This window comes from Nothobranchius furzeri, chromosome 13, assembly GCF_043380555.1.
Source record: "Nothobranchius furzeri strain GRZ-AD chromosome 13, NfurGRZ-RIMD1, whole genome shotgun sequence".
NCBI classification, from domain to species: Eukaryota; Metazoa; Chordata; class Actinopteri; order Cyprinodontiformes; family Nothobranchiidae; genus Nothobranchius; species Nothobranchius furzeri.
Window position 1 is genome coordinate 32,154,511 of NC_091753.1, and position 25,169 is coordinate 32,179,679.

The following is a 25,169-nucleotide window of genomic DNA, read 5'->3' on the forward strand; positions in this document are numbered from 1 at the left end:
AGTCACTCACACACACCCGTCACGGCCGACGGAGGGACAAGCGAGCAGGCATGTGCGCGCGCGCGCACACACACACACACACCCGTCACGGCCGACGGAAGGACAAGCGAGCAGGCACGCGCGCGCGCGCGCACACACACACACACACACACAAGGAATGCTGCTTGCTTATTTATTTCTATAAAAAATGTATTAAAAAATGATACAGCTCATTAAAACACCATTAAAAGAATATATTTTATTAAGATCTCTACCTATATATATATATACATACTGTCACGGTCTGGGGGTGTCATCTTTCTCTGATTTACTTTTTGAGCTTCCTTTCCTCTGCAGGTGGGCGTGTCCGGTTGTGGGGAAGTTGCTAGCAGCTGCAAGCAATCCACTCATCACCTGCCAGGGGATATTTAAGCACCTGAGAGGCGGCTTCACTTTGCTGGATGATTAACTCTACTTGGGTACTCAACTAACAGCCGAACAACTTGTATCTCCTAGTGATTTGACTTTTATCTGGATTTTGAGCTCTTCATGATTTTTGACCACTTGTCTTCCTACCTTTTCACCCAGACATCCTGTTACAATAACTACCTGGTCAACCTGCCATTCGCCTCTCAGCGTCCTCCCATGGTCTCCCCCACGCCGGCTCCCCACCTTCCTCCTGGATCTCCTGCTCAGTAATTGCTCAGCTCCCTCCTCGCCTGGACTCTCAGCTTCCTCTAACTCAGTAAGCCATCTGCTTCACCCCCAGACCAGACAACCAACCTCTCCCGAACATTCTAACTGAACCTTCAGACCGTAAGTCTTAACTGATCCATTATTCCCATTTTTCTGCAACTTGTCCTGACATTTTTTCGTCCTTCAGACTCCCCCCACCGGATCCCAGCAGTCCAGCCTGACATTTTGTTCCTGCAATTTCTCCTTTATAATAAATCATTATTTAACTCTAATTCTGACTTGTGGATTGATTCTGTATGTCGTGGGTTAGGCATATACCACCGACCATGACAGAATCATCCAGCCAACAACCTAACCTCAGTACAGAATCTGTTGCTGAAACTTTGTCACAACACAGTTTGACCCTGCAATCCCTGTCTGAACAACTATTCAGTACTAACCAAGCTCTGTCTCAATTAGGCGCTATGATGAAACAACTAAACGATCAGCTCACCCGCCCGGAACCCTCTGTTCCCGTAGCTCCGACCCCGCCCGGGCCCACTTCACCGGTACCATCCGGCCCATCCAACTTCCGGGTCGCCTTGTCTCCTCCACCGGAGACATTCGACGGAGATCGGAGCTCATGTAGAGGCTTTCTCCTCCAATGCAGCTTGGCGTTCCAACGCTCCCCGGAGTCTTTTGTTACAGACGCAGCTAAGATATCTTACATAGTGGGGTTGCTGCGCGGCAGGGCTCTCAGATGGGCGGAAGCCAGGAGCCGTTCCCCGACCTTTCTCACAGGTATGTTTTCTGAGTTCATTTCTGAGTTCAACCTGACGTTTGATAAATCTGAGCCCGCTTCTGAGATAGCCAAACGGCTTTGGAGCCTCCGCCAAGGGAGGCAACATGTGTCTGACTTTGCCATTGAGTTCAGGACCCTGGCCTCCGCATCCACTCTTGATGAGGAGTCCTTAAAGGGAGCGTTCTCACAGGCCCTAAACGAGCGCCTCCAGGACCAACTGGCGTACTGCCAGGAGCCAGAGACTCTAGAGGCTCTTATAGCACTCTGCAAACGGATTGAGAGGAGGTTAAACGACCGGCATAGAGGTAACCACTCATACCTTACCCCATCTCCACACACTCAGCTCCGGGTTGCTCAGCCGGCACCGCCCTCACCACCCAGCGAACCCATGCAGTTGGGTCGGGCAAAACTAACCCCAGAAGAACGCAATCAGAGGATGAGGTCTGGTCTTTGTTTATATTGCGGCCTAGCCGGCCATTTTGTCTCTACCTGCTCCAAGGCTTTAAACTCCAGGGCCCACAAATAGGACCTAGAATTCTGGTGGGCGGCTCATCTGATCTAGCTATTTCCCGTTGTGCCCTAGACTGTTCCTTAACATACGAGCACTCCTCCATAGCCACTTAGGCGTTGATAGATTCTGGGTGTGAGCAAAACCTACTTGACCCTAAGATCATAAAACAGCTCAGCATCTCCATCATCCCTCTCGAGGTTCCAACCTGGGTGGTCTCTCTGGACAGTAGCCATCTTACTTCTATAACCCACATGACGGTCCCTGTTCGTCTCTCTGTTTCTGGAAATCACCATGAATCTTTAACCTTTTTTGTTTTTCCCTGCCATCAGTCACCCATCGTCCTGGGGCATCCGTGGTTAAGGCTCCACAACCCCCGCGTAAACTGGGTTTCTAACGTAGTGGAGGAGTGGAGTGATCAATGCCATGTCACCTGTTTGGGCTCAGCTAGAACCCGTCCCATCCTCAAGGCTCCAGCTCTCCCACCACCGGACCTCACCGGCGTTCCAGAGGAGTATCATGACCTTCAGCAGGCCTTCTCTAAAGATAAGGCTTGCTCTCTACCGCCCCACAGGAGTTTTGATTGTGCAATTGACCTGTTTCCTGGAGCTCCTCTCCCGTCTAGTCGACTGTACAACATCTCCAAACCTGAATGACAATGCATGGAGAAATACATATCTGAGTCACTCGCTGCTGGAATCATTCGACCATCCACGTCTCCCCTTGGAGCTGGGTTTTTCTTCGTCTCCAAGAAGGATGGGACCCTTCGGCCCTGTATCGACTACCGGGAGCTTAATAAGATCACAGTAAGAAATAAATATCCATTGCCCTTGTTGTCCTCAACATTTGAACCCATACAGGACGCCTCTGTTTTCACCAAACTCGACCTGAGGAACGCATACCACCTCGTCCGTATAAAGGAGGGTGATGAATGGAAGACGGCGTTCAAGACACCGATAGGACATTTCGAGTACCTTGTGATGCCGTTTGGGCTCACCAAAGCCCCGGCCGTTTTCCAGACACTGGTGAACACAGTTTTGGCTGATTTTGTAAATAAGTTTGTCACGATTTACCTTGATGATATTCTGATCTTTTCGAGGACCCCGGAGGAGCATTCCAGACATGTTCGAGCTGTGCTCCACCGCCTGCGGGAGAACCGCCTCTACGTCAAGGCGGAGAAATGTGAATTTCACGCCCCCACTGTAAAGTTTTTGGGTTTTGTCCTGGAGAGTGGGAGACTGGGGCCTGATCCTGAAAAGGTCCAGGCGGTCCGGGACTGGCCCACCCCTGCCACACGTAAAGAGCTGCAACGCTTCTTGGGGTTTGCCAATTTTTATAGATGTTTTATTAAAGGATTCAGCCAGATGGCCGCACCCCTGACACAGTTGACATCTATAAAGAAACCTTTTGTTTGGGACTCCACTGCTGAGATGACGTTTGCGGCTCTAAAGGACAGATTTACCCGAGCACCAGTCCTCACCAGACCAGACCCCTCTCAACAGTTCACCCTCGAGGTGGACGCATCTGATGCTGGTGTGGGGGCCGTGTTGTCCCAGGTTTCTCCCTCTGACCACCGTCTCCACCCCTGTGCCTTTTTCTCCCGACGTCTATCCCCAGCCGAGAGGAATTATGATGTGGGAGACCGGGAGCTCCTGGCCATCAAACTCGCCCTGGAGGAGTGGAGGCACTGGTTGGAGGGAGCTGAGCAACCCATTATCATATGGACTGACCACAAGAACCTCGCCTATCTGAAGGAGGCAAAGAGGCTAAACCCCAGGCAGTCCAGATGGTCTATGTTTTTCTCACGTTTCCATTTCATCCTCTCTTACAGACCCGGAACCAAGAACATAAAACCCGACGCCCTCTCTCGACAGTTTTCAGCTGACTCTAACTCCGAACCCGCCACCATTCTCCCTCCTGACTGTGTAGTTGGCTCTATAACTTGGGAGATCCGAGATCAGGTACTCGAGGCGCTCAAGACCACTCCTGGTCCAGTCAAGGTACCCCTCAACACTCTTTTCGTTCCTCCGTCTGTTAGACACAAGGTCATCCACTGGGGTCATACTGCAAAATTCTCGATCCATCCAGGGGTTAGTCACACAGTAGCCCTTATCAGACGTTTTTTTTGGTGGCCCACTATGTTTAAAGACACAAAGGAATACATAGCCGCTTGCCACGTCTGTGCCCGTAGTAAAGCCAGTAATCAGCCTCCCCCCGGTTTGCTTAACCCATTACCCATCCCTTCCAGGCCATGGTCCCACATCGCTTTGGATTTTGTAACAGGCCTGCCATCCTCCCGAGGCTTCTCTGTTATCATGACAGTCGTGGACCGGTTCTCTAAGGCTTGTCACCTCGTCCCCTTAAAGGCTCTCCCCTCAGCTTCCGAAACTGCCACTCTGCTCACCAGACATGTTTTCAGGCTGCATGGAATCCCTATTGAGATCCTTTCAGATCGAGGTCCCCAGTTTGTCTCCAGAGTCTGGAGGGACTTCGCCACCTGCCTCGGGGCCAAAGTCGCCCTCACCTCCGGGTACCACCCCCAGTCCAATGGTCAATGCGAAAGGATGAACCAGGAACTGGGGGCCATGCTTCGTTGCCTTTGTTCGTCCAACCCCTCCCACTGGAGTGTTGAATTACCCTGGGTCGAGTATGCCCACAACTCTCACATCTCATCCTCCACCGGTTTGTCACCTTTCGAAGTTTCACACGGTTTTCAACCCTGCTTGTTCCCTTCCAAGTTTCCCTCCTCTGTAGTCTCCGTCCCCCAGTTCCTGAGGCGCGCCAAGCGCACATGGTCAGCTGCGCAGAAGGCTCTGCAGAGGACTGCCGCCCGCAACCAGCGCCTGGCTGATCGACGCCGTAGGCGGGCCCCAGACTATGCGCCTGGTCAGCGCGTCTGGCTGTCAACCCGGGACATCCCTCTCAGGGATCATTGTAAGAAGTTGTCTCCCCGGTACATCGGCCCTTTCACTGTCTCCTCCGTTATCAACCCCTCTTCCGTTCGCCTGGAGCTGCCCTCTCATATGAAGGTTCACCCCGTTTTCCATGTTTCCCTCCTTAAACCTGTCTCCTCCAGTCCTCTCTGTCCTCCTCCTCCGGATCCGCCTCCTCCTGTTCAGTTGGCTGATGGGGGTCTCGGTTTCCGGGTTCGGCGTCTCCTGGACGTTCGGCGCCGTGGCCGTGGTCGCCAATACCTGGTGGAATGGGAGGGCTACGGGCCCGAACACAGGCAATGGGTGCCTGGGTCTTGGATTGTGGACCCCTCGCTCGTCCGGGATTTCGAGGCGGCCCGGGCTGCCTCCTCCTCCTCCTCCGCCTCCTCTGTCTGGACGCCGGGGGCGTCCCTTAGGGGGGGATACTGTCACGGTCTGGGGGTGTCATCTTTCTCTGATTTACTTTTTGAGCTTCCTTTCCTCTGCAGGTGGGCGTGTCCGGTTGTGGGGAAGTTGCTAGCAGCTGCAAGCAATCCACTCATCACCTGCCAGGGGATATTTAAGCACCTGAGAGGCGGCTTCACTTTGCTGGATGATTAACTCTACTTGGGTACTCAACTAACAGCCGAACAACTTGTATCTCCTAGTGATTTGACTTTTTTCTGGATTTTGAGCTCTTCATGATTTTTGACCACTTGTCTTCCTACCTTTTCACCCAGACATCCTGTTACAATAACTACCTGGTCAACCTGCCATTCGCCTCTCAGCGTCCTCCCATGGTCTCCCCCACGCCGGCTCCCCACCTTCCTCCTGGATCTCCTGCTCAGTAATTGCTCAGCTCCCTCCTCGCCTGGCCTCTCAGCTTCCTCTAACTCAGTAAGCCATCTGCTTCACCCCCAGACCAGACAACCAACCTCTCCCGAACATTCTAACTGAACCTTCAGACCGTAAGTCTTAACTGATCCATTATTCCCATTTTTCTGCAACCAGTCCTGACATTTTTTCGTCCTTCAGACTCCCCCCACCGGATCCCAGCAGTCCAGCCTGACATTTTGTTCCTGCAATTTCTCCTTTATAATAAATCATTATTTAACTCTAATTCTGACTTGTGGATTGATTCTGTATGTCGTGGGTTAGGCATATACCACCGACCATGACACATACATAAAATTATAAATAATTTTATAAGTAGTCTTATTTTATATTGGGTGTCTTAATGGCTGAAAATTGATAAAAAGCAGTTACATTTTAATTTAAAGATTTGAGATTCTAGTCAAAAATAAAGAACATTCCTCCAAATGTTCTTTAATGTGATCATTATAATTCTAATGCTTACAACTTTGTTTTTATTGTCTGCAATGCGTAGCCTATATCTTTATTAAATATGTGTTTAGCTGTAAAGTGGTAATTCTCTCTAATGTGTACAGAGAGGTGGACATCAGTGCTGCAGTGAAATTCCCAAGATCAGTCTGCTTTGCTAACAAATATAGTTAAATCTTACCTGCATTCTAAATAAATACCGTTAGGTGAAAACATCAGTAGGCACTGAGTTATTGATAAAATCCCTAACAGCCAGAATGGAAGAAGAGCATGCTGGGTCATCCTGGATCTGAGCCTGTTCTGTGTATTTACCTACAGGATGCAATAAATGTCTACAAGGCTGAGTTTGGACCATTACATCTAAAAGAAAACATACAATCAGTGATTTTTTTAATTGTTTACATTAATATACAAATGTTCTAAGTATTAACCTCACAGCAAATAAGTAGAACAATATAATAAACAGGCTTTAGTAGTTAAAACAGGCGTTGTGCACACAGGTGCTTTGTGTCTCGGTGCTGGTGGTATCTAGGTCTCAGAGTTCCTGTCCTCCTGCCGTCTTCTGTTGTCCTCAGGATACGGATTGATGTTTCCTGATGATGAGGGAGGGGCAGTATGTGGGCTTCAAACTGGTCCCGGAGTTGGTTCAGGGAAAACTTTTCCAAAGACCAGTTCCATGATGTCGTCGTCGTTGTCGTCTTCCTCCGCTTATCCGGGTCCGGGTCGCGGGGGCAGCATCCCAACTAGGGAGCTCCAGGCCGTCCTCTCCCCGGCCTTGTCCACCAGCTCCTCCGGCATTACCCCAAGGCGTTCCCGGACCAGATTGGAGATGTAACCTCTCCAACGTGTCCTGGGTCGACCCGGGGGCCTTCTGCCGGCAGGACATGCCCGAAACACCTCCCCGGGGAGGCGTCCAGGAGGCATCCTGACCAGATGCCCAAACCACCTCAACTGGCTCCTTTCGATCCGGAGGAGCAGCGGTTCTACTCCGAGTCCCTCCCGAATGTCCGAGCTCCTCACCCTATCTCTAAGGCTGAGCCCGGCCACCCTACGGAGGAAACTCATTTCGGCCGCTTGTATCCGCGATCTCGTTCTTTCGGTCATTACCCAAAGCTCATGACCATAGGTGAGGATTGGGACGTAGATCGACCGGTAAATCGAGAGCCTGGCTTTCTGGCTCAGCTCCCTCTTCCCCACGACAGATCGGCTCAGCGTCCGCATCACTGCAGACGCTGAACCAATCCGCCTGTCGATCTCCCGATCCCTCCTACCCTCACTCGTGAACAAGACCCCGAGATACTTAAACTCCTCCACTTGAGGTAGGACCTCTCCCCCGACCCGGAGGTGGCAAGCCACCCTTTTCCGGTCGAGAACAATGGTCTCGGATTTGGAGGTGCTGATCCTCATCCCAGCCGCTTCACATTCGGCCGCGAACCTACCCAGCAAGAGCTGAAGGTCAGAGCTGGATGAAGCTAGGAGGACCACATCATCCGCAAAAAGCAGAGACGAGATTCTCCTGCCACCAAACTCAACACACTCCACACCACGGCTGCGTCTAGAAATTCTGTCCATAAAAGTGATGAACAGAACCGGTGACAAAGGGCAGCCCTGGCGGAGTCCAACCCTCACTGGGAAAAGGTCCGACTTACTACCGGCTATGCGGACCAAACTCACGCTTCTCTGGTAAAGGTACTGAATGGCCCTTAACAGAAAGCCACCCACCCCATACTCCTGGAGCGTCCCCCACAGGGTGCCCCTGGGGACACGGTCATAAGCCTTCTCCAAATCCACAAAGCACATGTGGATTGGTTGGGCAAACTCCCATGCCCCCTCCATCACCCTTGCAAGGGTATAGAGCTGGTCCACAGTTCCACGGCCAGGACGAAAACCACATTGCTCCTCCTCTATCTGAGATTCAACTATCGATCGGACCCTCCTCTCCAGTACCTTGGAGTAGACCTTTCCAGGGAGGCTGAGGAGTGTGATCCCCCTATAGTTGGAACACACCCTCAGGTCACCCTTCTTAAAGATGGGGACCACCACCCCGGTCTGCCACTCCCTAGGAACTGCCCCCGATGACCACGCAATGTTGTAGATACGTGTCAACCATGACAGCCCTACAACATCCATAGCCTTGAGATACCCAGGACGAACCTCATCCGCCCCCGGGGCTCCGCCGCTGTGTAGTTGTTTGACTACCTCAGCAACTTCTGCCCCCGAGATCGGACAGTCCATCCCCAGGCCTCCCAGCTCTGGTTCATCCTCGGAATGCGCATTGATGGGATTGAGGAGCTCCTCAAAGTATTCCTTCCACCGTCCGACTATAGCCTCAGTTGACGTCAGCAGCTCCCCATCCCCACTGTAAACAGTGTGAGCGAGTTGCTGCCTTCCTCTCCTGAGGCGCCGGACAGTTTGCCAGAACCTCTTTGGAGCCGATCGATAGTCTTTCTCCATGGCCTCACCAAACTCCTCCCACGCCCGAGATTTTGCCTCGGCAACTGCCACTGCTGCACCCCGCTTGGCTATCCGGTACCTGTCTGCTGCCTCCGGAGACCCACAGACCAGCCACGCCCTGTAGGCCTCCTTCTTCAGCCTGACGGCTCCCCGAACCTCTGGTGTCCACCAGCGGGTACGGGGGTTGCCACCACGACTGGCACCGGCCACCTTACGACCACAGCTAGCAACAGCCGCCTCGACAATCGCAGAGTAGAACAAGGCCCACTCGGACTCAATGTCCCCCACTGCTCTCGGGACGTGGTCAAAGCTCTGCCGGAGGTGGGAGTTGAAGACCGTCTTGACAGGTTCTTCAGCCAGGCGTTCACAGCAGACCCTCACTATGCGTTTGGGTCTGCCAGGTCTACGCGGCATGTTCCCTTGCCATCTGATCCAACTCACCACCAGGTGGTGATCAGTTGACAGCTCCGCCCCTCTCTTCACTCGGGTGTCCAAAACATACGGCCGCAGGTCAGATGATACGACTACAAAATCTATCATCGACCTGTGACCTAGGCTGCCCTGGTACCAAGTGTACCGGTGGGCATCCTTATGTTCGAACATGGTGTTCGTTATGGCCAAACTGCGGCTTGCACAGAAGTCCAATAACAAAACACCGCTCGAGTTCAGATTAGGTGGGCCGTTCCTCCCAATCACACCCCTCCAGGTCAAGCTGTCATTGCCCACATGAGCATTGAAGTCCCCCAGCAGGACAATGGAGTCCCCTGATGGAGCACTATCTAGCACTCGTCCCAGGGACTCCAAAAAGGGTGGGTACTCTGAACTGATATTTGGCCCATAAGCACAAACAACAGTCAGGACCCGTTCCCCGACCCGAAGGCGCAAGGAAGCTACCCTCTTGTCCCCCGGGGTAAACCCCAACACACAGGCAGAGAGTCTCGGGGCTAACAAAAAGCCAACCCCAGCCCTCCGCCTCTCACCCGGAGCAACTCCAGCAAAGTAGAGTGTCCAACCCCTCTCCAGGTCTCGGGTTCCAGAGCCAATGCAATGTGTCGAGGTGAGTCCGACTATATCTAGCCGGTACCGCTCAACCTCTGCCACAAGCTCCGGCTCCTTCCCCGCCAGCGAGGTGACGTTCCATGTCCCAAAAACTAGTTTTCTTGTCCGGGGATTGGACCGCCAAGGCTCCCGCCTTGGTCTGCCACCCGATTCGCATTGCACCGGACCCTTCATGTTCCTCCTGCGGGTGGTGGGTCCACAGTTGGACGAGCCCATGTATCCGGTTCAGGCTGGGCCCGGCCGGGCCCCATGGGCGAAAGCCTGGCCACCAGGCGCTCGCTCACGGGCCCCAACCCCAGGCCTGGCTCCAGGGTGGGACCCCGGTAACCCTCCGGGCCGGGTACTCCAACTCTTCGTTTTAACCGCCATGAAAGATCCTTCGAACCGTTCTTTGTCTCACCCTTCACCTAAGACCAATTTGTCATGGGAGACCCTACCAGGGGCACTAAGTGCCCCAGACAACATAGCTCCTAGGATCATTAGGGCACTCAAACTCCTCCACCACGATAAGGTGACGCTTCCATGATGTCATCGCCATATTCTGCAATGATAGACAATAACTTTAATGACATATTTTGTTTACAAGCAGCTTTAGGAAAGTTGTTTCTTTAGCTTTCATGTTTATAGTCACGTTTGTGTTTGTTCACAAGTTCACTTTGCTGCAGTGACTTCATATTCTTACAAATGTAATAAAATAGTGACACTAAAATTATACAAATGATTCCTTATGAAAGGAAGCTCATTAGAGAGCAGTGCAGACAGACTTACTACATGCTGCAGCTGTTTTTGTAGGCCAGCTGCTGCTGAATTTGGGGAAAGTTATTCTGCACACATCCAGATCAGATGGTCGATTACAGAAAATAATGTAATTCAATAATTTCTAAACAGACTAAACAAGTAAAACATCAAATAAATCACTCTGCTGTCATCAGACGGAGTGATTCAGGGGGTGAGGTGTTCTTAATGATGAGGGTGGCTGAGGTGTGTCATCACTCACTTTGGTCTGGTCCAGACTGTCTCTTTACTGGTGGGTCTCCTTCCTCAGTAGGTGAAGTGAAGCTCCAACATTTGAACGTTCTGTGTTCCTTAGAGGAGAAGAAAAGTAACATTAGCAAGCTGGCTAAATTATATTTTACCAGCATCTCAAGGCCTTGGAGAAGCAGATCTTCAATTACCTAAACATCAGACCAGTTTGTCCCAGCTGAGCTCATCAGGGCGTTAGTCTGACAGCCTGTCAGTGAAACACGGCTCCAGCCTTCTGGATGTGGACTGTAAAAAGCAAAGGAGCATTTTTACTTTTGTTTTAATTATTTTACAGCTGATTTTATCAGCTTTCCGACGCTCACGCTCATACAGACAGTGAGCTTTGCTGCGTCTGACTGATGCAGAGTTAGTTTTTATATCTGCAGTGAGACAAAAAACTAATCTCACTTCACTCAGAGATCGTTCTTTAAAACTCTATTAAATCCACTGTGTTGACGCACTTTAATGACTGTCACGCTGCATTTTAGCTGATATGGGACTTTATTTACTGGATGCTAAGATTACATCACACCAAGGGCGTCAGTTTGTTGTCAGAATTGCTGGGGACAATAACCATACACTTGAGTGGGGCTTAAAAATTGCTGGGGACAATAAAGTAGGCTAGCACAGGGGTCGGCAACCTGCGGCTCTGGAGCCGCATGCGGCTCCTCCATCCATCTGATGCAGCTCTCTGTGCTTATAAAATAATGACTGGATATTTAAATAAAATGCTTTATATTTTACTGCATTAATTTTACATCTGTATGCCAATTCTAAATGTTAAGATTGTCTGCGTAAACCTGAACAGGTCCAACCCGGTCTTACTGTGAGACCGGGTTGACGGGTCACGCTTGTGCGTAATCATATGCGCTTCTGAGCTGCTTTCCGACCTTCCCCACCTACAAAGTTTAATTACAACAATCAAACGTGACAGAGCCTGGATTTGTATTCTGAACAGTCTAAACATGTTTTAAAAAGAAACGTATGACAAAAGTGGCACCTGCTCAGTAAAATATTATTGAAGGCAGAGACGGTCTACAGCTTATGGATCCACTTTATTTAATCGTTTTATTGATTATCTTTTTATGAAAGATAACTTTGACGTACACGGGCGACCAGGCGCGTTGCAAGCTTTTCAAAAGTGTGGGGGATGTTGTATGTGCCTAAAATAATTATGTTATTCATCTTGTTAGTTTAATTTCCATAATAGCGGAGCAGGTGCGAATTTTAGACGCGTCACGCACGTCTCCGTTTTAAACATGTTTAAACTGTTCAGAATACAAATCCAGACTCTGTCTCGTTAGATTGGTGCAACTAAAGTTTGTACTGAATGAAACTACATTAAACCATGTTGAAAAGAAAATGATCCGATTAAATCGTTTCCCCCTTACAGTCACGGACTACAGTGCAGTGCGTGTGGCTCTGGGGTTAATCAGGTTTAGTTGTTTCTCTTTGCAACAATCTTCACAAGAAAGCAAAAGAGTTAAATGACAGGTTACAGATATTTCCATTTGACTGTTTATTTTGACGGATAAACTCAAGGATGTTGGTTGATTTCCTCCCACTGAAGCGGTCTGGAAACCCGGTCTCTCTGAGGGATGTGTCACTTGGAAAAATGTTATTTTTATGAAATTATGAAAGTTTGGCTGAATAGCGCTTGTTCCTGTCTCCAATATGGAGACGCATGATGCATCCAGTCGCCTCTTCAGCTCATAAAACACCTGTAGAGATATTTGATCACTCAAAGTTCATGTGGAGCAGAAGTGGTCGGGCCACGGCAGGTGAAATGTTCCTAGCCTACATGAAGTGAAATTGTTTAATTGTAACATTAATATGTTACTGGACACGCTGGTCTGGTTGGTTAGACCAGTGTTTGAAGTGGAAAACACACACACACACACACACACACACACACACACACACCAATTAAAATAATGCTGATAGCGTGGACTAGAAGACAGGTGATGGTTTAAGTGTTTGAATGATGATCAGGCTGCTGTAAAATGTAATCTCCATCCACATCCAGACACAATTATCCTCTATTCTTTCTCTAGTTGCTCTGCTCTTGTCTGGGCTGACAGCTGACGGTGCGCACGGTGCGCCTAGTGGCTGTGATGCACATTTTACGCATTTGGAGAGGTGGGCCGGATGCTTTGCTTTTACTGGAAGATGGTCCACTTAACGCACGGGTGTAGACTACATATTAATGACAAATGAATGAAAATTAAATTGGGAGTTTTTACTTCATATTTTAGAAATGAAAATGACGGGGGAACACATTTATGACGTCTTTTTAAACAAAATTTTCTAGCGCGACCTGCCTGCTTCACTTAAGTCTCTGCTTATTAAGGTCCGTACAAAATTACCGTGGCCCACCCAAAAGTGAAAACCTGGCGCTGTGCCTGTTATAAACCTCTGCAAATTATTGTTCTTCACTTGATCAAACTCAGACTTTGTACAGCTAATGTCAAGATGTAAAATTATGAATTCAGTCGAGGTCTTCCGTCCCTCCCTCTCCTGCTCTCCTTGAACCCGACATCGGCTGTCAGAATAGGGGAGGTGAAGAAGGAGATGAGGCAAACAGAGTGAGTGCGACCTAAAGAAACCAGACTGGAGTGGAGGTGAGCAAAACAGCTGGAAAAGTGTGGGTGTTGCATCCCCCACGGGTGCGACGCCCATGGTACCGGCTGCTGTCACCTGGTTGTGAGCAGCTCTCTGCTGTCTGAGGGTAGGCCCCGCCCACAACGCCGCTCTGCTGTGGCTCCCAGTGTTTTCATTACTGTGGGAAACGGGTAATAATGGCTCTTTGATGGGAACAGGTTGCCGACCCTGGTATGAGATCTGAGCTGGTAAAACAAAAATCCTCATCAGCAGGATTTTTTGAAAGTGGGGGGGACACAGCTGCCAATCACAAATTTTGCCGGGGACATGTCCCCGGCGTCCCCGGTTAAAATGACGCCTATGCATCACACTCACGTAGAATAACACACAGGCTCTCTGCTGTTACAATCAATGGAAGGTTATCATCTGGTGTAAAAGAAGGCGTCGATCAGAAATCACCTTTTATTCCACGAAAATCAGCCAAATCCACCTTAATCTGGGTGCTAACTTTACTAGCATACTGTGCTAGCGATAGCAAGCCGGATGCTAACGCTTTAGTGCTGCTAATGCCCGTAAATCTAAAGTAAAGTTTGTCGACATTTTAGAGTTATATGAAGCTTACCGCTCTGCTGCTGTGTCCCGTCGCTGCCACATTCAGATGGAAATGACTCCTTTTAGATAGATGAAGCCCTCAGTACTTAGCCACTAGCCTGGAGACAGAACGAACGAACGAACGAACGAACGAACCGCGCGCGCGGCCACATACACACACACACACACACAAACACACTACTTTTTCTTCTGTGTTTTTTTAGCAGTAGTGTCATCAGCTCCTGGGTTTAAATACTGCCACACCACCCTTCCTTAAAACGAGGAACAGTTTTGAGCTGTGTGTGGCTAAAATAACCAGACATTCTGCATTTTTCCAATAGGACTACAAAAAATCTTAGCGAGAAGAAAAAATGGCGGATTGGCTCTGTGTTTAGCCGAGGGCCATTACCATATTTGGTAGTTAACCTGACGAAATAAATTACTGATGTAATAGATGTGAAAAACTGAACGGGTGGACAAATTGTCAGCGCGCTGCTGAGAAGAACGGAGCTGAGATGAGGATCCAACGCGGAGCAGGAAAACAGGCAGACAGGTGAGCACATTCAAAGGGTTTTAATACTGAAGCACGCTGGACAATGAAACAATGATCCGACACAGTACAAAGAACAGACAGGGTTTAAATACAGGAGGGTTGGGAGCTAAGGTGATTGGGAAACGAGAGGCAGGTGGGAGTAATCAACGAGACACAAGGCTGAACTAAACGGGGAGACATGACCGGGTGTGACAGTACCCCCCCTCAAGGGGCGGATCCCAGACGCCCACAGGAACGAGGAGCAGGGTGGGAGGAGGGGAACCAGGAGGAAGGGCCCAGAGGAACAGAGGGACCAGCTGAGGGGCAGAGGAGGATGCGACGACAGTCTCTTGGAGGACGGCGTCTGAGGCAGAGGAGGAGACGACGAGCTCTGGGGGCCGGCGTCTGAGGCAGAGGAGGAGACGACGAGCACTGGAAGGCCGGCGTCTGAGGCAGAGGAGGAGACGACGGGCCCTTGGAGGCCGGCACCTGCGGCAGATGAGGAGGCGACGGGCCCTTGGAGGCCGGCGCCTGCGGCAGATGAGGAGGCGACGGGCCCTTCGAGGCCGGCGCCTGCGGCAGATGAGGAGGCGACGGGCCCTTCGAGGCCGGCGCCTGCGACAGATGAGGAGGCGACGGGCCCTTCGAGGCCGGCGCCTGCGGCAAAGAGGAGCTCTGCAGGTTGGGCCGGCGACAAAGTCACTGCAGGCTGGACCGGCGACAAAGTCACTGCAGGCTGGGCCGGCGACAAAGTCACTGCAGGCTGGGCCGGCGTTGCCCTCAAAACCACCATCGGAACCGGAGACCGTGGAGACGCCGGGCTGGATGGAGCGTCGGCCTTTTGAGTGCAAAGAGCATCCCCAGACGAGGCAGCGGCGATGTCATCGGACGAGCCGACTTCAGAGGACGAGGCAGCGGCGATGTCATCAGACGAGCCGACTTCGGGGACTTCATCAGAGGAGGCGGCGACGAGCCGACTTCGGGGACGTCATCAGAGGAGGCGGCAACGTCGTCAGACGAGCCGACTTTGGGGACGTCGTCAGACGGGACGTCATCGGACGTGGCGGCGACGTCATCAGAGGAGGCGGCGACGTCATCAGACGGGACGTCATCAGAGGAGGCGGCGACGTCATCAGACGGGACGTCATCAGAGGAGGAGGCGACGTCATCGGACGTGGCGGCGACGTCATCAGACGGGACGTCATCAGAGGAGGAGGCGACGTCATCAGACGGGACGTCATCAGAGGAGGAGGCGACGTCATCAGACGGGACGTCATCAGAGGAGGAGGCGACGTCATCAGAGGAGGAGGCGACGACTTCGGACACGTCGTCATCAGAGGAGGAGGCGACGACTTCGGACACGTCGTCATCAGAGGAGGAGGCGACGACTTCGGACACGTCGTCATCAGAGGAGGAGGCGACGACTTCGGACACGTCGTCATCAGGGGCGACGACTTCGGACACGTCGTCATCAGGGGCGACGACTTCGGACACGTCGTCATCAGGGGCGACGACTTCTGGACAGGCGACGTCATCAGAGGCGTCGACTTCTGGACAGGCGACGTCATCAGAGGCGTCGAGTTCAGAACACGAGGAAGAGGCGTCGACTTCAGAACACGAGGAAGAGGCGTCGACTTCAGAACACGAGGAAGAGGCGTCGACTTCAGAACACGAGGAAGAGGCGTCGACTTCAGAACACGAGGAAGAGGCGTCGGCCACAGGACTGGCGTCGGCCACAGGACTGGCAGGGGCGTCGGCCACAGGACTGGCAGGGGCGTCGGCCACAGGACTGGCAGGGGCGTCGGCCACAGGACTGGCAGGGGCGTCGGCCACAGAGCCCTGGACCGTCGACCTCTGGACTGTCGACTTCTGGACCGTCGACTTCTGGACCGTCGACTTCTGGACCGTCGACTTCTGGACCGTCGACCTCTGGACCGTCGACCTCTGGACCGTCGACTTCTGGACCGTCGACTTCTGGACCGTCGACTTCTGGACCGTCGACTTCTGGACCGTCGACTTCTGGTCCGTCGACTTCTGGTCCGGGGGCGTCGACTTCTGGTCCGGGGGCGTCGACTTCTGGTCCGGGGGCGTCGACTTCTGGCCCGGGGGCGTCGACTGCTGGACCGCCGACTGCTGGACCGCCGACTGCTGGACCGCCGACTGCTGGGGCCGACCCGTCCGCTTCGGGGCCAGAACCGGAACCGTCTGCTTCTGGGCCCATCCCTTCTGCTTCTGAGCCCGTCCCTTCTGCTTCTGGGCCCTCTGGAGTGGAGGCGAGGCAGCTGCAGGAGGGGCTGCCTGGACAGGCTGGACTGGAAGTGGTGGAACTGGTAGGGCTGGAAGCCGTGAGAGCAGGGGGGACAGCCCGTCCAGCTGAAGCTCCTGGAGGTTTAGGGTTCGATGGAGCTGGGCCAGTTCAGCCCGGAGACCAGCGAGCTCCGCTGGGTGGACGGGCTCACTCCTCTCCTGGCGGTTCGGGGAGGATAGAGTGTCCAGGTGACTCTCCTGGAGGCTGACGTGCTGGCGGATCCGGTCAAGCTCCGCCTGGAGCTCCATCAGCTGGGCTGTGGGCGTGGTTCCTCCGCCTGCAGATGACGAAGGCGCTAGTTGGACCGGAGACGGGACTGCTGGTCTGACTGGGGGCGTGTCCAAGTTGGCGCACTGAGCCAGAACTGCAGCGAGCTCGCGGCTCCGTCCAGGGACCAGCCGCTGCGGTGGAGCCCGGCATGCCTCCCCACGCCGTGGGCCAACTCCCGGGGAGCACACAGCCAGGCGGGTGCCCACGAAGCTGGAGCGATCCGGAAGCGGCTCCCGGTCCGACCCCTCGTCCGGTTCCGGGAGAGCAGCGAGGATTGCTGCGGCTGATGGCCGAGGACGGCGTTTTCGGCGAGGCAGAACTGAAGCAGGGGAAGGTGATGGAGAAGCTGGGTGGTGGCTCGGAGTGAGCCACTGAAGCAGGTGCTCCCACGGGAGAATCTCCTCGCTGGATCTCACAACGGGTTTTGGTCGGATCATTCTGTCAGCGCGCTGCTGAGAGGAACGGAGCTGAGATGAGGATCCAACGCGGAGCAGGAAAACAGGCAGACAGGTGAGCACATTCAAAGGGTTTTAATACTGAAGCACGCTGGACAATGAAACAATGATCCGACACAGTACAAAGAACAGACAGGGTTTAAATACAGGAGGGTTGGGAGCTAAGGTGATTGGGAAATGAGAGGCAGGTGGGAGTAATCAACGAGACACAAGGCTGAACTAAACGGGGAGACATGACCGGGTGTGACACAAATATGCCCAAAACTTAATTATTAAATATCTAAATAGCAACTCCAGTGAATAATATAAGCCTTTTTGCTCACTTAGGCACTTAAAATGTGAAACACACTGTGTTAATGGATAAAAAAGTGGGTTTTTCATGTTATGTCTCCTTTAAGAGAGTGAGTGAGGAACAGGAGAGAGACCAGGTGGTTGATGCTGAGGAGATCTGCATGGTCAAGGTCAGTGATCTACAGCGAAAACAGGGGCGAGTGCACAGTTATGAGCATTTACCTGTGTACAAAGTTCCCAAGCAAAATTGAACAGTTTGCTATTTAGGAGTGAACAGGTAAGAGACCTTGAGAAAAAAAAACAACTATAATTATCATCTGACCTGCAACCTTATGTCAAGTTGTATCTGTATAGTTGACTTTCTGTATTATAAGTTCTACTACTTGTTGGATATTTTTATATATACTGTTATTTTGTCTTGTAATTGTTAATTACACACTCCTTTATTCCATATCTTAGCAGTGTTATTCATATATTAAAACTGTCAACTGCACACTCATTTGGCAGGATAAAAGTTTGACAATTATTCATTTGTTCTTTATTGACACATTTCAGTAACATTTATAATTAAACAATAATTAAACAAATTAAATAAATGACTACAACATTTCCCCCTGTTAAGTGCAGTAGACGGAAATGAATAGCTTTATTTGGAAATATAACATATCTAATTTTTAATGGACTTACATAAAATCTTTCTTCAACATAGACCCCACTAATGAACTGATTAAGTGTTATTTTTTATAAAAAGAAGAGATAAAATGCACAAAGGTAGGAAAGGAAAAGAAAGTGATAAAATAATAGGTTTTGTTAAATGTTCTTCAGATAATGAATTCATTGACAAAGTTTTTGCAGGGTGTGACAAAAAACGTTCGAGGTCAAGCTCCTGGGGCTAAGCCCCCCCTATATCTCAATCCTAGTGATGTCCATGCTCCCACTCAAAAAAACTTCTCATGAAGCTGTCTGCTGAGATCTTTCCAGTCTATTAAAAACATTTAAGAAAACATAAAAGAACTCTATTTCATACACTGTTGAGATAATTAAAAATATATATACTCACACGACCAAAGCGAACGGTTCTTAGATCCAGCATTCTTATGAACGCCTGACAAGACAATCCGGGCGCTACCATTTTCATTTCTTCAAATGTGAAGAAAATATCACATGCAAAGATTGTTTCATAGTGCATGGTAGCTGGCCAGAAGTCATTTTTTATCAGGTTTTCAATCAAAGCAGTCCATGTGGCATTGCACATCCCACAGGTCAGCTTTGGGATATTGAGGTCATGACGTCCTTTAAGAAAACATAAATGCAACATGAATTTCACATATTTTCTATTGTCAGATCACAAACACAATAGAATAAAAATATTTTGATGCACAACTATATACTTGTACAATTCATAGTGATCACAGCCACAACCTTTCCGGCACTGTGCTTCAAGTACTCAGCTGGACAGCTGCAGATTTTGGAAGGGACCTCTAGAGGTACAACTTGTTCTAGAAAAAAAATAAGTTCATGTTATATATGTATATACTAACAAACTGTGTGCACAATAACAGCATGTATGCTCAAAAAGAACTCACCACAATGACAAAGAGCTTCATTTATAATAACTTTGGTTGGGGGCAATGGCTCAAAGAATCCTCCTATAGTGGCTTCTCTATTGTGGAATGGATGTTGGCTGTGTGCTTTTAAATCACATTCTCCACAGAGGAACGGCCGTGGACGACAATCCCGACACCGGATAGCAGCTGCATTGCTTTGACACTCCTGGCATAAGTTGGGTTCCACCTTCTCCTTTGATATCAGGGTGTTGACTAAATAAGGCCTAGCAGATCTCCAGTTTTCCAGCTCTCTCATTTTCCTTAAGCCCCAGTTTGCTGATGTCACAGTGGGAACCACTGGGGACACTTCTTCAGTCTCAACATCAGCAAATGAATGCTGGAGGTCCCGCATGAACTTGTCTGATGAAATTAGAGAACAAGTGATGTTCACTGTTCAGATAATGTTTAAAATTGATCTGATCTTATACATATACTAATACACAAATCAAACATAGGAAATAACACTAGTGGCTAAAGAAAGAAAAACATACCACATGTCTCAGAAGCAAAGACAACATCAGGAGCTGAGACAGGAGCTGAGACAGTGTCAATCAACAGACTGTGACCAGCTGTTATCAAAATAAAAATACTAATGATACCCATATAATGAATCTGAACTTTTCTAAACATTACCAGCACATTATTGTGATCAATAAAATTATATAGTAGAACATAATACAGTTGTGGGCACTGTGTGTGTGTGTGTATGTGTGTGTAAACATAGGTTGACAAAAAAATTTGCTTGCAGAGCATTGTTATAAGCCTTTGGATTGGGTTAGTTTGAGTTTAGTTATATTTAACCCTTCCACTGTCTTCATGGGTGACCCCGCCAGGAAAGTTGACCATTGAGCAGGATTGATGGTTTATCATCGGCACGTCATATTTATCAGCACCACTTCACCCCTGCCACGTGGACCTCAAGGGATAAACCATCAATTCTGCTCAAAGGTCAACTTTCCTGGCGGGGTCACCCATGAAGACAGTGGAAGGGTTAAGGAAAGAACAATGCTCACCACTGCAGTGTTGCCAACTTAGCGAATTTGTCACCATTTCTAACACCTTTTCAGACCCTCTTAACGACATTTTTTCAAAAAAGCGCCTAGCGACAATTCTGGTGACATTTCTGACCCCCCTCAGCTACTTTGACTACAACTTTGTAGCAGACTTTACCTGCAGATTAGCGAGGCATCTGAAGCGACAGGACCGTCCATCCTTCCAGAGGATCAGAAAGAAAATGATCTGCGCATGTGCTTGCAGCATGATCACGCTACCCCCGTTGGCCAATCAAACCTTTTGTGGGTTTTCTTTCACAAGTCCATTATTTGAGATAGTCACCGGAGCTACATAAAGGATGACTGCTCCTTCCGCCATCCTGACGCATTTCGGCAGCTGCGCTCGGCTGGCACTGGCAGGCAGTGTCGCACTCACACATGGCTTCTCGCACCACTTGTGGTGCATTCAAGGAACAATGGAACTCTATGATGAGTTCAATAACGTAGCACATTTAAAACTTTTATTAGAAAACAGAATAATACTGTAAGTCAATGGCAGTTTGCATGTAACGTTTCTGAATACACTGTTAGACTTTGCTGGCATTTGCTAGTATATTACTGTAAAATCAACAGTAAAATACCTCTAAGTGTTTGCAGTGTAGTACTGTAATTTCCATGCACTGTTAGACTGTGCTGTCATTCCTATAGTATATTACTGTAAAATCAACAGTAAAATACAGCTAAAATCTCTGCAGTGTAGTACTGTAATTTCCATGCACTGTTAGACTGTGCTGTCATTCCTATAGTCTATTACTGTAAAATCAAAAGGAAAATACAGCTAAAATCTTAGCAGTGTAGTACTGTATTTGGCATGTAATGGTGAGTAAATTCAACAACATCACATATTTTTCATGGTATGTCAATGTTTTAAAGAAAACAGGTAAAATACAGCAAATATAAAAATTTGGTATACCTCTGACATTTTTCTGTCTGTGGTTTTTCAGTGGACATTTTAAAACACCTTGCTCAAATCTTCATTCAGAGTGCATTACCAAAACAATTCTTTGTGAGATCACCAATGAAAAAACACTATGCCCCATAGTAAAGAGAAAATGCTCCAAGAATAAATGTTTTAATTGAGCTATTATAAAAGCATACAGTATGTAAACACTCACTAAAATCTCTTTAAAAATATTTTAATTATAATATAAAACAAAAGATTGGATACTTTAACCAAGCCTACATTGTAAATAAAAAAAATCATCTCAGATTGATAAAATCATATTTAAGCTAATCTATTAGTCCTACTGCCTAAATGACAGTAATTGACATCTGCCTGGTGGGCGATTTAAACTGATAAATGTTTACAGAATTTTATCAAAAAACTGACATGATACCAGTTTACGACTTTATAATTGTAAGAAATTTAATGTAAAATATTCCATAAAATATTGATCATTTCAAAATTCCATCAGTTGTTTGGTTTTTTTGCATGTTTTCATAGCAATATTATAGGATAATTACAGCCACCAAAATTATGCTGTTGTCTATCTATTGTGTTCACTATAGATGTAACAAAAAATTCAGACAGCTATAGATGGAATCTTAAGGAAATGGGCCAAGGAAGAACTCATCAAAGGTATTTTCCACCCCTAGGTATGTTTTATGTTGTTGGGTTTCCCAGAATTAGATAAGTGAAAAATAATTAATCACTTTCACCTGATACAACCTGGATATTTGCTTTCAAAACAACAACATTGGAAACACAATATATGATCGTTGTCTTGCACTTTTAGGAAAAGAAGAAATAAAAACATTTTCTAAACGCGTATCTCGAATGCGACCCATTACAGGGGAGTTGGTCAGTCTGGTAAGTATTTTACTGCATGTTTTGGCTTTTAAACTAGCTATAGCTGTGATCTTCATGCAAATTCTGCAAAACGGTCCCTGTCCATAAATGTGTAAACACCTTATTGAAGTTACCTGAATGTTTTAAAAACTGACAAACAAGGTGATTAATTTTCAGCTGCTACCCATGCAAAGTAATGTGATGCTTAAAACCAAATTTGTTAAGATCTACAAACAATGCATAATCTATTTTTCAATTGTCAGCATGTGATTGTATTTTGGACTGACAGCCAAAGCTAGATTTTACTTAAAATATCTGATGTTTTCTTTTTGTAAATATTCTATGTAAATACTTTATTTATTCATGTAATTGGAAAAACAGTTCTCTGTTTATCCTTTTCTTGAATAACTTTTCCTTATATTTTTAGTCACTCAAGCACATCTCAGATATGAACAAGAAAACTGCTTGTGCCAAAATGTTTCTGCTACTTATTGTTTTGCTCTTGATCATTTTTTCTTTTTCTTCTTTTCAAAGGTAAAAGGATTTGCTTCACATTTTCTGTAATGGAGACTGCTATCAAAGTCAGTTTGTTTCCTTGACTTCTCTTGTGTATGACATTTGTTTTCAATAAAGTTAGGAGCAAAAAAAAAAAACAAATGCTAATTTGGCAGTAAGTGTTTGCAGGTGAAGGCTGCTGCCAGTGCATGCTGTGATATGCAGAACAGGTTGGAGAGGTTTAACTCCGATATTGAGGTCAAATAATTTTCCTTTTTGTGGCCAGTGTGAAAGCTATACTACTTTCCGTTTTTTGAGGGGATGTTACATTTTAGGCATATTTGAGCCTTTTATGACTATTTAGCCTACTGTTAGGTACTGTTTAGTTTTCTATGCATTTTTGTTGTATTGCTTAAAATATCCCTGGAAAAGAAACTATTGAAGATATAGGGTACTTAAAATGTTTCTCTGTAAATATTATAGATTCTGTGCACACACATTTATATTGTTCAGTTCACATGTTAGAAGCCATAAACACAATGCAAATTATATGTTTTCTTGTGGAATTGAGAATTGTAAAGCCACTTTTAAAACATTCACTGCCTTTCGTTCCCATATGCACAGAAATCATAGACGAGGGGAGAACACTGAGGAGGAGAGCTGGAAGTTCACTGGAAATCTTAGCTGACAAGTTCCTGGTATGTTGGACAAAATATTAAAACTCTTTGTGTCCATCTGAGGATCCATATTAAAGATGGAAAAAAAGTATTATGCCAGGGCAAATATTTCCACCTACAATTCAAATTATTGGAGAAGTGAATGATTATAGACATCATCTTTACAACTCTGCCACTCAGGATGCTGTGACAAAAGCAGATGTCTCTAATCATAACATGCTAGATGTGTCAGCAGTTGTCCACAAAGGTACCAAATATGTCAAAGGTCATGTTGTTGTAGTAGATCACACTAATGAGAGCACTGACTTTGGGAAGATAGTTTTGATACTTGTTAATGATTCTATATTGCACTTTGTGCTAGAATTGCATCAGTCAGTACGCCTTATTGACCTTGGACTTTATTGCCTACACTGCCCTACAGACAGAAGTTTGTGTGTAAATGCTGACAGTCTGATGGATTATTACCCAATACCCCTTTATAACATGGCAGATCTTTTTGTTGTTTCCCTGCACCATTCAGTTTCTTCACGATTTTTTCCCCTTATATTTCAGTGATGGAAATTGAGGATGAAATCACATGCATCCTGCTGGAATTGGAGAGACAGAAAGTACTGTCCTTTGCAGACCACCTCAAAGATGTCATTGGTGTCCAACAAAAAAGTGACCTTCTGTTAGTAGAGGCAGATGATCGCAAACATTTTCTTACACCAATTCAAATACGTAAACTACTACTTGCATTTAAGAAAGGTTTGTAGACATTTTGTATACATCTGACTATTTATCAACTGTAGGTCACACAGGTCACTGATTCATTTCTTTTTTACATTATGACCATCAGTTGCCAATTTCTTCTCACTATACCATTCTGGATGTTTAACTAAAAAGCATTTTATTGAAGAGACTTTTACCGGCTATTGGTATGTTTTTCTGTTTTAATGGAAGCAATCAAATAAAAATAGGTAATCCAGTGCATTTTGTTTACATCTTGATCTTAAATATATCCAACTATTACACAAACAAGTGTGTGTGTGTGTGTGTGTGTGTGTGTGTGTTTGTGTGTGTGTGTGTGTGTGTGTGTGTGTGTGTGTGTGTGTGTGTGTGTGTGTGTGTGTGTGTGTGTGTGTGTGTGTGTGTGTGTGCACGCACGCACAAGTATAAACCTTTTATTTTGGGAGCCTTTATTGTATTACAGTATGTTACCGTTTACTCGTATCTTAGTAAAGTATGACATGAAAAAGGTAAATTACTGCCCACAAAAACACAGTAACCTCTGACAGCGTTGACTATTTTCAGTAGCAAAAGTGTATGTTTACGGTAAATCACTGGAAAAGGTATTGCAGCATACCTTGAAATGAGCTTACGGTAACATACCATAAACATACAGCACAACACATATTTATTAATCACGGTATAATGTTGCGTTATTGATGTAATTTTCTTGTGAAATATATTACGGTATTTTACTGGCAACACTGTTGCTGGTGAGATACTGGCAACGCTGTTGCCAGTATCTCACCGCCATGCAGTCAGAGGGTTTTTTACAGCAATAAAATATACGGTATAATTCTGGGATCAACACTAAGTGGTAAGTTACCGTTAACCATGCATCACGGTATCATGCTGGCAACAGTGTTGCCAGTTTATTACCGTAAAGTGGATAGGTAAAGTCTAACAGTGTACTAAATACGACCTGCTTCTTTTTACACAAAAGTACTAAAAACAACAAAACCAAACAAAAACAATATATA

The 25,169-nt window shown here is 47.6% G+C and overlaps 1 long non-coding RNA gene across 1 annotated transcript; it reads left to right on the forward strand.

Moving 5' to 3' along the window:
• The first annotated feature begins 284 nt into the window (after positions 1 to 284).
• Positions 285 to 947, forward strand: LOC139062383 (uncharacterized). The gene is made up of 2 exons (XR_011515956.1): positions 285 to 795; positions 863 to 947. It is a non-coding gene; the product is annotated as an uncharacterized lncRNA (long non-coding RNA).
• The last annotated feature ends 24,222 nt before the right edge of the window (positions 948 to 25,169 follow it).